This window comes from Pongo pygmaeus, chromosome 2 (assembly GCF_028885625.2).
Source record: "Pongo pygmaeus isolate AG05252 chromosome 2, NHGRI_mPonPyg2-v2.0_pri, whole genome shotgun sequence".
Taxonomy (NCBI): Eukaryota; Metazoa; Chordata; class Mammalia; order Primates; family Hominidae; genus Pongo; species Pongo pygmaeus.
In genome coordinates, this window is record NC_085930.1 from 7540060 (window position 1) to 7553325 (window position 13266).

The 13266-nt window shown below is 35.5% G+C and overlaps 1 protein-coding gene across 1 annotated transcript in view; it reads right to left on the reverse strand.

Moving 5' to 3' along the window:
* Positions 1-13266, reverse strand: part of HTR1F (5-hydroxytryptamine receptor 1F) — a 212043-nt gene that overhangs the window by 171974 nt on the left and 26803 nt on the right. Inside the window, exon 2 of the mRNA XM_054483133.1 lies at positions 11034-11150. The gene's annotated coding sequence lies outside the window, so the exon portion shown is untranslated. The remainder of the gene's footprint in view (positions 1-11033; positions 11151-13266) is intronic.

Genomic DNA, 13266 nt, shown 5'->3' on the forward strand with positions numbered 1-13266 from the left:
AGTCTGCCAGTGGAAACAATGACAATATTGCAAGCAGATTTGGGGCCAGAAGAAAACACTGCTGAGAAAAACAGTGTTATCCTTTGCAGCTTAAAAATTCTAAACAAGAGGCAAAAATCTCTCATATGCAGCTTTTCCTTGACAGCTGGAGAAAGGTATTGTTAAGACCCTCAGACCTTAAAGGACCTTTGAGTAAGGAAAAGGTGATTTCAAGACACTTAAGTCCTGTTACACCAATCTGAATACAAAAGCAAACAAAACAACAGATGGAACAAAACTTGGCAAATATTTTCTCTATCTATCTACTTACTATCCAGAGGCTTTTCATTCCTGGAACTCTTGATAAAAGTTTCAAATAACTCAAATGTAACTTTCAAACATTATTTTGTTAGTAATATGTAATCTTGATAATGTCAAATGTGAAAGAAACTCTGTGGCTGTCTGACAATGACACAGCTTGATTCTCTCCAAGAGGCCAAAGTTTTGGTCTGTATTCAAGAATTCATTGTGAACTAGTAACTGTGATGAACAATTCTTACAAGAAGGGATATTCTGGCCGGGCGCGGTGGCTCACGCCTGTAATCCCTGCACTTTGGGAGGCTGAGGTGGGCGGACTGCCTGAGCTCAGGAGTTTGCGACCAGCCTGGGCAACAGGGTGAAACCCCGTCTCTACTAAAACACAAAAAATTAGCCGGGTGTGGCGGTGTGCGCCTGTAGTCCCAGCTACTCGGGAGGCTGAGGCAAGAGAATTGCTTCAACCCGGGAGGCCGAGGTTGCAGTGAGCCGAGATAAGGCCACCGCACTCCAGCCTGGGCGACAGAGCAAGACTCCATCTCAAAAAAAAAAAAAAAAAAAAAGAAGGGATATTCTTATATGTGTGTTTGTGTGTATAATGCATATTATACATTACATATAATTAATTATTTCTACTATCACATTAATTTAGTGACGAAGTACTTTTATAAATTCTCTTTGCCTTTGACAATACTTTCAAGACACATGGAAGATACGGATTTTAGCTTTAGTTACTCAATACGAGTTCTCTTTTAGCTTCTAGGCAGGTGGCACAGTATAGTGGTTATGAACACAGGCTCTTGGCATTAGAGAGCTTGAAATTCTTATCACCTGTGTGATAAGTAATTTAATCTTACTAATTCTGTTTCCTTATGGGGATGAAACTAGTACCTATCATACTGTTAACAGGAATAATAGTGCATGGCGATGATTTTAGTACCACTTCACGCAGTTGTGAAGATTACAATAATCCCTTAAGTTTCAAAAAGTTAGCAATGTGGCTCATAAAAATATAAAATAAACATGTGTCAAAGATATTACATCAATTTCTTAATTAATGAATAAACCAATCAGACGGCAAGGCTGATTCAAAGAGCATTTTGAAGATCTGAATATTTATAGGCCTTTTGAGACAATATTAGTATAAGATTTCTGGGATAATAATCTATAGCACTGAAGTTTGTTTTTCTTCTGGAGAGAAATAATTTGTATCTGTGGGCCAGGCACCGTGGCTCACGCCTGTAATCCCAGCACTTTGGGAGGCCGAGGCAGGTGGATCACGAGGTCAGGAGATTGAGACCATCCTGGCTAACATAGTGAAACCCCGTCTCTACTAAAAATACAAAAAATTAGCTGGGTGTGGTGGCGGGCGCCTGTAGTCCCAGCTACTCAGGAGGCTGAGGCAGGAGAATGGCGTGAAGCCGGGAGGCGGAGCTTGCAGTGAGCCGAGATTGCGCCACTGCACTCCAGCCTGGGCGACAGAGTGAGACTCCGTCTCAAAATAATAATAATAATAATTTCTTAATATCTTTTAAAGTACAAAGACCCTACTAAAGTTAGTTACTAATATTTGCATTGTTATTTATTTTGTAGACCAAAATATTTTGTTCACCTTGATTAGATTATTACTTCTTTGGAGCATGATGTTTGTCCATCATACTAGCAAATTCTTCTCATATATATAAGAATATTTAAAGGGTTATTTAGGGTATACTTAGACCCCACACTACCAGGAGCCAGAAAAATGGCTATGAATTTACCACATCCATAGATTGATTCATTGATTATTTTTTCATTTATCAACTATTAATTCAGTGTCAGACTCAGAGGATATTGCACTGAGTAGGACACAGTCCCTTCTTTCATGGAACTCCACATAATATTATTTATATGTTGTATTTACTTAAAACTAATTTCTACTTCAAATATCAATACATGTGTCTCTAAGCAATGTTTATGAACATTGCTTAGAGAAAGAACTCATTGTAAAATATTTTTCAGTAATACTGATTTTCACCTAGGAACTTCTTTACTTGACTTTAAATATCTAGGGCAAGTCCATCTGTCTCTTAATGCAAGATACAGGTGGCGAAACAATGTTGGTGTTCACAGTTAGAGCTCTCTAATTCTACACATTTTTTTTCTAAAACATCCAAAATATTTTTCTGTGTGTAAAAATATAAAGTAACCAAGATTCAGTGAGATGTTGCTAAATGCACTTTAATGAGATCTTCTCAAATCCATTTTGCTGCCACTAATTTCAAGATACTTATTTTTTCAATAAAGGATTATTTCCATAGATTGCATGAGAGAAATCATGAGAAATTAGTGTCTTCATGATGATAAACCAGAGCACAGGAAAATGAGATAGTGAATAATGAAGTGATATCATTATAATACCTAGTTTTATGGCATGACCAAGAATATTCCTATGATTCTGAAAATGTATCAGTGTGCCTATGCTGATGGACTAACCACTACTTCATGTTTCAGTGAGTCCATACACATGAGTATTTTTTTCAGTATTAAAAATATACTGCTTGGAGGAATTTACACACAATGCATAGATTTCATTTTATGTCACGGTTATGAGGAAAACTGTTCTACCTTTTACACCAGAATGATATAATACCAGGACACGTATATTTTTGCACACAATTTCAAGGGACTTATAGACTCTCTAGAATCATATCCAGGTGAAGCAAATATGTCACAAAAAGACTGTGTCAACAGTAAATATTTAACTACCCAAGAAGATTTTGTTTTTATGTTCTACCAAATTATTTTCAAAATAAAAATTCATTTCAAATGAAATAATAGGACTCAATTTATTTTGTAAATAAGACTAGAAAATGCTTAAATTAGGGAAATACTATTGTATATATCACACTAAAGACTAAGGATAAAAAATTTTAAACAAGCAAAAGTGATTAGTCAGTTTTTAAATATCATATTTATGCTTCTGTTGCAAATATTAATTACTGGCTCTAATTGAGCATATCAGTAATCTATGATGTACTTACAAATTGTATACACCTTTGATTACATAACAGGGAAAATTACAAGGATAAATTATGTCTTTTATTTTATTAAGTAACATCATTATTTTTACAAATTTCCTTTTCTAAAGGAAGACCTATATATTATCTCCATGAGCATAAAAGTGTGTTTTGCATGAGTGGCTGGTTCACTTGAAGCAAAAAAGAGTAGTTAATAACATGTTTGGTGAGTGGAACACAAGTGCGCAAACAGATGAAAAGCTCCTTAAGTCCCTTAGGACAGTGTGAATATACAAATGCAGTTAGAGAGATCCCTAAGGAAGGGGGGAATCCCAGAGGAATGACCGTGAAGGTGAGTGGTCCGACTGCCTTCTCATGAATGGGGAGGCTTTCTCCTCTGCCAAATTTGGAGGACTTGGATTTCAGTGTTTTAAGGAAGATCACAGCTTTTCAGGCACATTCTGCATATCGCATATGCTTCATTTGACAGTCTCCAACTGGATTTCAGATTCTGCTTGTTACATACAAATGTAGAATATTACTTATCTTTAAACGATAATAAATGAAACTGATTTTTTAAAGAAATTGGTGGATAATTTTCATGAAGCCACCCAACAATATCAGAGTCTGGAGACCAAACTGAGGTGCAGCAAACAGGCAGAAGGACATGTCTTTGGTTCTTTTCTCTTTGAAAAGGCTCATCACTCAACCAGGAGGTAAAATAAAGATAACCCAACACAGCAACAGCCATGGAAGTCTCCTTCACAGCCTCACAAATAAAGCACAGGACAGATCGTTTTTTTTTTTTAACTTTTTTTTTTTTTGGTATGCTGACTTTGCCACATTAAATTTTAAAAAATTACTTGTCCAACCTAGAAATGAACCACATGTCAGCAAGTGGTTTTCTGTTGATGAAAAGCACCTGACAAATCCAGGAAGGAAAGGGAAACATTTCTTTGTTTTGTTATTGGGAAGGGATGGATTTGGTAAAGTATGACATAGTTCTAGCACTGTTTCATCCAGAAGGTTGAATTAAATATATTAATCTACATTTTCAAGTAACAATAGAACAGGTGATCTTTTTCAGAAAATCCACACGCTCAAAAGTGTGTTGTATTTAGTTCTGTCTTAGAACGTCTATTGCTATTATAAAACTAAAATGAAGATATATTTCATTTAAAATGTTCAAGGGTTAGATATGAAATTTGTGGTTGATTCAAGTGCTCAGGTTTCTGATTTCACTCTTTCTGGCTACTCTACTCAGTGCCTAATTTACTGCTGATCAGCAATTCTTCCTTGGGTGAGGTGTCAAATAAAAAGTGATAAAATCCACACAAATTAATTCTTAGCTCTAAGCAATGTTAGGAGCTCATTGGGAACAAAGGTTGAATGTGCTCTTTAAAGTAAAATTTTGAATTACCTGTAGATCCCAATTTTCCATTCTCTGTTGTTGTGAATAATTAAAAGTTGTATTTATACTTAAACTGAATTTGTTAGAAAATTCCTTTTAAAGTAAGAAAAAGAGGCTAAAAACATGAGCCTAATTTTTTTTAGTGCTTAACTAATCGAACTTGAATGACACTCCCAGTTCATGTTATGCCAGGAAATAGAAGTTCCTCATTTTGTCAGTTACAAAGTGGGTTTTTGAAAGTTCTCATCTACCAACTGAAGAGTGCAGAGACATGCTATAAATTACCAGACTTTTTGAGAAATGGAACAGAATTTATAAAAAGATCTTATAATAAAGTAAATAATACAAACACATCACAGATATGGAAGAGAACAATACAACTACCCTCCCCTACCCAGATGGAACTATAGAACTCTTCAAACCTAGTGTAGATCTACCATAGAGTAGGCTGACTTGCTACATATTTAAATATTTTGCTCTCTCTGGCCCTTACCTGAGTGATGAAGATCTTGTGCAGGTAGCCAGAGAAGTTCATTAAGTTACCCCAGGAGAGAAGGGTACATTTCCTGTGAATGTGTGGTGCCATTTTTCCTAGTTGTACTGAAACTACGATACAACAGCTGAACGCCAGTTATTCCTATATCACTTCACCCTTTTCCAATCAAGGAGGTTTTCTCTCAGGACCATCATGATAGGGCTATGTTTTTTGGCACCAACTTGCAATATAAAGGAACTTAAGAATAGAATGTGAGTGTGTATTTTGAAGGTTATTAAATTTTGCTTGATTGCTTTCCAATTCGTTTATTTACAAAACTGGAAAAATATGATTAATTTTTCTAAGGATTTTTTAAACAAAGGCTTTAGAATTTCTCAACTTTGAAATCTCAATTACAGAATGCTATTTTCATGCAAATGAGAGAAGCATACATACTGCAGTTTTCTTCTAGGTTTTAAAGTCTTGGTGTTTAGAATTATATAAAAATAGTGCTTGCGTAAAAATTACACTTGTTTATGACACAGGATACAAAATGGTAGCACAGTTTGACAAAGAAAATTCAGATAATAATGTGACTGCCTGGGAAAGGAAAAAAAATTAAGTTGATAAGGGCATTGAAAATAATTATACTGTAAGTGGGAGCTGAACAATGACAACACATGGACACAGGGAGGGGAACAGCACACACCAGGGCCTGTTGGGTGTTGTGGGGAGAAGGGAGGAAACTTAGAGGACGGGTCAACAGGTGCAGCAAACCACCGTGGCACACATTCACCTATGTAATGAACCTGCATGTTCTGCACATGTGTCCTGGAGCTTAAAGTAAAAAAAAAAAACATAAATAAAGAAAATAATGATAGAGGTGGCTCAAACCTGTAATTCCCACACTTTGGGAGGCTGAGGCTGGCAGATGACTTGAGCTCAGGAGTTTGAGACCAGCCTGGGCAACATGGCGAAAACCTGTCTCTACAAAAAATATATAAATTAGCCGGGCATGGTGGCCCACGCTTGTAGTCCCAGCTACTTGGGAGGCTGAGGTGGGAGGATCTAGTTGCAGTGATCCAAGAGAACACCACTGCACTCCAGCCTGAGTGACAGAGTGAGACCCTGTCTCCAAAATAATAATAATAATAATGATAGCAACACCTTCCATTATCTACTATTTGTGGACTTTCAAGCACATTCTAGGTGCTGTGGTACTGTTCTCCATTCAAGGAATTTACACAGTAGTAGGTAAGACAAATAGTACCAATATGGCAAGATACAGGCTTAAAGAGACGTTATCGAAGTGCACCGCAGGGATAGGAACACTAAGCTGGAAAACACCTACTTTCTGAGATAAAGCAAAGGTTGGCAATGCTTTATAGAGAAGCTGATCTGAGAATAATGGGCGTTTACAGGACGTATAAGCAGGGAAAAGCATTCTAATTGGAGAGGCTGGCTATGGAAAGTACAGAGGATTGAAAAACATGGACTTTATGAGAAAACCAAGCAGGCAAAAAGAATGAGTGGCAGAGCTGATTTCATAAAAATATGCAAGGGTAGAGTAGAAAAAGCTATGAAATATTTATTTTTGCTTGTAACCTAGGGGAAGTCAATCACTGATGTATGAGCAAGAAAACAGCACGAAGAGAAACAGTTTCCAGCTATTATAGAAAGAGGATTTGCAGAAGCATTGATCAAACAGGTTCCCTGAGACAGAATATGGTCTCATCCAGGTTCTCTAATACTGTTTGAGAAATAAAGATATCCTTGGTCCCCAAATGATAGCAGGACAGGAGAACTAGGAAAGCATGCAGAGTTTCTGCAGACAGGTTCTGGTACCATCGATGGTGCCTAGAAGTGGCAGGAGAATGCAAGAAGGAAATTATCCTCTAGTGAGCATTCAAAACATTACAGCAAATATTTTTTAATACACATGATCTTATTTAGTCTTCACAACAATCCTATGAAATATGAATTATTATTTCAAAGTAAAACATAGTTAAACTGAGTTCCAGAGAGGTGAACTTATCCAGTATTACACCACTGATAGAGGTGGTGGTATGCCCCTGAAATGGGATCTAAAACCCTGCCTGTCTGTCTGGTATCACAACTTACACTCTTTCTGTAGAATCTCCTGTCTCAAGTGGTACCTCTGTCGTTGGGTATATAGCAGCAAGACAACCATTTTGCTTTCAGGGAGAAAGCTTTGTGACATGATTCTAAGTTAATTCCTCTCTGGTTTTATGGGAAAGTGGTGGCAGCGTTAGAAGCCAGGCGAGTGCGACTCTGTGAGACTAAAATGGGTCAATTTTTAAAGGAAGCCATGGTACTAATGAAAAGAGCATAAATCCCAGAAATATTTTGTATGATGAATTGAGAAGATATAGTGACCAATTGGATATATGAAATGAAGGAGAGCCAGGCATTAAGGAATGACTCTTCTGGCATGAGAGACTGGAGGAAGAACCATCAAACAACATACAGAATATAGAAGGGGAAACAAGCACCAGGTAAATGTGACATGAAAGCAACAATACATATTTTAGTGATTATTAGACTTAGGAGAGAGAAGTCAGGGATTTTACAACCACACATTTCATATATTTGTGGTAATTAATATATTTCAGGCTCAGGCAAACTACAATATAAAGGGCTATAAAACTCATCGTCAGTGAGGTCAGGACAGCTCTGAGGACAATTATTCGGGATCATTTAAATATATCAAACACAACTGTAAGTTCTGAAACAGACACTACTCTTGTGATGGGAAGGATGCAAATCACATTTGAGAGTCCATTTATTATAGCTGTTGTCTGAAAAGTTGTTAGGGCAAATAAGACATTACAAAGAGTAGGAAAACAGATTTATTGCTATGACATATTTTTATGTGCTTTGACTATTGCACAATTTGAAATAATTGGCATAATAATACTTCTTATAATCACTATTATCAAGTCTGAATATCATTTTTAGCTATGGGAAGAAAGACACAAAATCTGTTCATCAGTGTAAAAATTCAGAAGCTAGAGAGGGGTGGTTGGAAAAAATGAAAAATTCAAAATGGAAACAAAAACATTTTCTTTTGCCTTATTTTGGGAGCTTTCATACTTATAGAATTATCTTGAGTTGAAAGCAGAATTTTATTATTTATTTGAATTAATTTGGTAATTTTTGACTCTTTGAAGTCAAAAGTAATTCCAAGAATGTATTTCATAAAGAAATAATGTGCTTGTGAAAGCACACCTATACACATGTCCCAGTCCAGGACACTGATGGTCATGTGCAGCTGTCAATCTCATTCCCATCAATTCTAGGTCTGTTTCATTCAGGGATTCATATTATGGGTATCAATTCATTCTTTCATTCACAAGGTTTATTGAGTGCTTACAATAATTGTGCTAGGCACTATTCCAGTCCACTATATTGACTTGAGAATAAAACTGAAAACAATATTTTCCTAATAGAGAGAGAAACATAAATTAACAGAGAAACAGAATTTCTAGGAGGGATAATGCGCTATGAAGACCGATAAGTAAAAAGGCCGGTTTTACATAAACAAACTTGAAATACTGGCCAGGGATCCAATCATGTCGCATTTTAAAGGGCATCATTAGGGATATGTATTGGAGTAGGACGCATAGGACTTGCTGATGGGTTGGGCAAAAGTAAGACCCCCACATTTTTGGTCTAAGCAACCAAGGTATAGTAGGACTATAATAGGAAAGATTTGTGGAGGAACAAGTTTAGATGGAACATCAAAACGTTAATTTAGTACATATCTATTTTGAATCATTGAGTAGACATACAAGGAGAGATTTATAGCTCTTTGATATCTAAGTAAGAAATCATAGGGGATTCAGGGCTGGGATAAAGATCTGGGAGACCTCTGCATATGTTAGCTTTTTTTGTTGTTTTTTTTTGTTTTTTTTTTGAGACGGAGTCTCACCCTGTCGCCAGGCTGGAGTGCAGTGGCGCGATCTTGGCTCACTGCAAACTCCGCCTCCCGGGTTCAAGCGATTCTCCTGCCTCAGCCTCCCGAGTAGCTGGGACTACAGGCGTGCCACCACGCCCAGCTAATTTTTGTATTTTTAGTAGAGACCGGGTTTCACCATGTTAGCCAGGATGGTCTCCATCTCTTGACCTCGTGATCCGCCCACATCGGCCTCCCAAAAGTGCTGAAGTTACAGGCATGAACCACCGTGCCTGGCCTGTTTTTGTTTTTGTTTTAAAGCCTGTAATCCCAGCACTTTGGGAGGCTGAGGAGGATGGATCACTAGAGCTCAGGAGTTCGAGACCAGCCTTGGCTGGGCATGGTGGTGCATGCCTGATGCCTGTAGTTCCAGCTACTAGGGAGGCTGAGGTGGGAGGATCACTTGATCTTGGGAGGTGGAAGCTGCAATGAGCTGTGACTGTGCCACTGCACCCCAGCCTGGGTGAAAGCATGAGACCATATCTCAAAAAAAAAAAAAATATGGGACCAGTTGAGAAAACCTGAGTGGAGATATGGATAAAGAAGGGAAGAGAGCTGAAGATGTATTCCTAAAGTGTTCCAACATCTAGAGGTCTTGAAAAGGAAGATGAACTACAAAGTAGACTTTGCAGGGGCAAGAGCATCTTGAATCAGTAACTGTTGATATTCTCCATCACAACTGAGAATTAGTGTACTTGGAAAATAAAAACTTTTAAAAAAGAATACTAAGGAGAATGGGTACCATTGAGATTTTCAAAATCTAATGTATAGAATTATAAATTAATATAAACTGTTACAACATTTGCAATAGACAGTACATTACTGCCATCCATTTAATTAAAACATCATTTATTAAATATATGCTTTCAGCTTTGTGACAGAAGTTTACATGATATATGTCATGCTCTTAAAAATATTAAAATCCATATATATGACAAGTGACTATCCTATGGTTGCATTAATCTTCTAAATAATAGTGCGCATTTATATAAAACTTAAAATTTTACAAAACATTCTTTGACTAACCCAGACAACTGTGTAAGATTGGGAAGGTAAATATTATTGTCACCATTTTCCTAACAAGCACTCTGGATTCAGAGAGGCTAATTGATATGAATAATATTATCCAGCTAGGAGCTAGCAGATCTGTGACCTGAATAAAGATATTAGGGCTCCTAATCCATTGCTGTTCCCAAGAGTAACATTTATTATGTTGTTTCATTTCTTATGTACACATATAATCGGAGGCAACACGTATGGCTTGTGCAGGTTGTGTATCACATGGATAAGCTATGAATGGTCCCCTCAGACTGGGCAGTAAGCAACCTGAGCAAAATAAGCAGTAGTTGTTCTTAAAAATCATACTTTGCCTCAAATAAACTCTGAAGCCTGGAGATGTAAGAGTTAAAACTAGTCTGTTATCCCACTAAGGATAGTTATCACCCTGCCAAATTATATAAAAGAAAACATTAAATTTTCCAAATCATTATTATAATTGAGAAGATGGTTAAATATAAAATCTGCAGGTTTTTATGATTTAGTATTTTATGTCTACCTTTCATTTTCTATAAGCATTTTTCTTAATTCATTTTTTCTTTGATTTATGTTCACTCACCCATATGTTCTCTTAACACCATCTCCAAGTCTCCACCCTATTTTCCTCCAATAGGCTCCTGGACCCATCCTTCCTTTCACCTTGAAACACTATTGGCCATTAGTGAACCAATGATAGTGGCTCTGGCCTTTCCTGGAAGCAGGAGTCATATGGACTTTCATCCCTCCAGTGTCCATTTTGCATTACGTTCTTTGATTTACCACATTTTTTTTCACTAATTGTCAATTTATTTTTCTTCATGGTTTAAAGCTGGGAATGCTTACCATATTGTGGTAGATTGAATTGTGGGTTTTCATCACCATTTTGCCTCCTCATGTTCCTGTTCTTTTGAGAAGTTCATGAAAGGCTCACAGTCCAATTCATTCTCTCCCAAACTCCTCCTTAAAAAAGAAAAGAATAAAACAAATCATTTCTTTTCTCTTCTCCTGAAATTTTCCCAGCCATAATATACCCTGGCTGATCTGCTCAAACAATTGTTACCTTTCTTTTCCCCTCTCTGACCACTAACCACTTTTGAAATAAAATATCTGGTTTAGAAGTCAAGAAAAGAAAAAACGTCTTTTTTGGGGGGAGATGAAGATCAGCTGTAATAGCTGCATTATGAAATGCATACTAAATGAGAATATTTGGATTCTTCCTTTTGTAATTAACATTTATTACTATCTACTAGATATTTGATTAAAGAATACATTAGATAATTGGAATTAAATTTAACTATGACATTTGGGACAGTGGTTTCACTGACAAGCTCCTTATGACACTATCATCCCCAACACAGGGGAGCAAGAACAGTGTTATCAAATAACTAAAAAGTCAATCGCTAATATTTTGGGATTTGAGGGATGATGGAAATATATCTAGAAGGTAAGGGACATCACAATATCAACATCACGAGCATTTTAATATAAAATAAGCTAACGACATGCTACTTTCTATGCTTTGTGGGATTAAAAGTAGGGTATCATAAGATGAAGACTGGATATAAAAGATAGGTTCAGTTTCTCATGAGAAGACAAAAACTAAAGCAAACCGATGACGCTGGCCTTTTCTATTTCATAGAGTAGATATGAGTATCAATGCAGATAAGGTTCTTGGAAGTACTTTGGAAAATAAAAGATTCATATAAAAATGTAACATGGATTTCTGAAATTCTTTACAGGGGCTTTCAATTAAAAAACAGTGCAGAAAAACTTATGGATCTTAGAATCTAAACAACATATTTAATTTAATTTAAACAATCTCTGTGCACCAAAAATATACATCATTCATTATTTAGTATTTTTAGGTAGAAGTAAAATCTTGAATAAAGCACAACTGGTATGAAATATCAAATATTACCAAAGGATTGGTTTATTCATTGGCAATTCTTTGTTGTCTAAATCAGTTAGAAAATCAATTATTACCTTCAGTTGAAAGATAGTTGATTTGACACATTCAAGAATGCTTACTGACTGACTTTTGATTTAGTCATATTTAGTACCACTCAAGACAAATTTTAATTTGATTTACCTGAGTTAATAGTCATGCAGAACTTTACAAAAAATAAATAAGGTTATAAATGCCATTGTTACATGAATCTATAAATCTTAGCCACTTTATTTTATGTTCATTCCTTCCCCATTAAGAAAGAAAACTGGTAATGCTAATTATAATAAATTTATTAAATTGATTTTAATATATACTCTCAAGTACTTGAGAGCATATCAACTCTCAAATTTATTAAAATTTACCTTTTAAATTTAAAGAATGTGAAGATATTTTATGAAGTGCTATTGAATAATTATTCTAAAACTTTTTAGCATATATCCAAATGACTAATTACATCTTTGATGGTATGTAACTATCCTGTTTCATATTTCTTGACATCTTGATGTCATATTGGGCATAAATCATGTTAAAATGGGTCATGATTCCAGGAAACCAAGTTATTGGAATCTTTACTCGTATCTGTTCTTTTATCTCTGCTCATCATGTTTTAGGATTTAGACTTGTTCATTATTATTATCTTTTGAAGTTGGGTTAAAGTGTTTCTATTCCTCTAAAAGAAATTCACATATCTACACAGAAATATAAAAAGCAGAATATTAAAATTAAGAATTTAACTTATATATAGCATTACAATAACCTTGAAAATAGGCCCAATAATTTTAAGAGTTAAATTGTTCACATTTACTATTTAACTTTTTTCTCATTGTACTTAAATAGTTTGTAGTTTGTCAACAGTAATCATAAATTTTTGGTTGAAAAACTAATTAATATTGAGTCTCATTTTGGGAAATTTATAATATATAAAAATATTTTTGCCCCCATTAGCTAATATTCTTTTATCTTATATGCATTTTAAAACTTTATAACCTTATATATTGGCATGATGGAGATACCGGTCAGTTATAAAGTTTGTTCATTAATAAATAATTCACATATTCCAATTTCAATTCTTTATACAACTTGCTGAATTTCAGCATATGTATGAATGTGGAAAATAAGCAGAAAAAT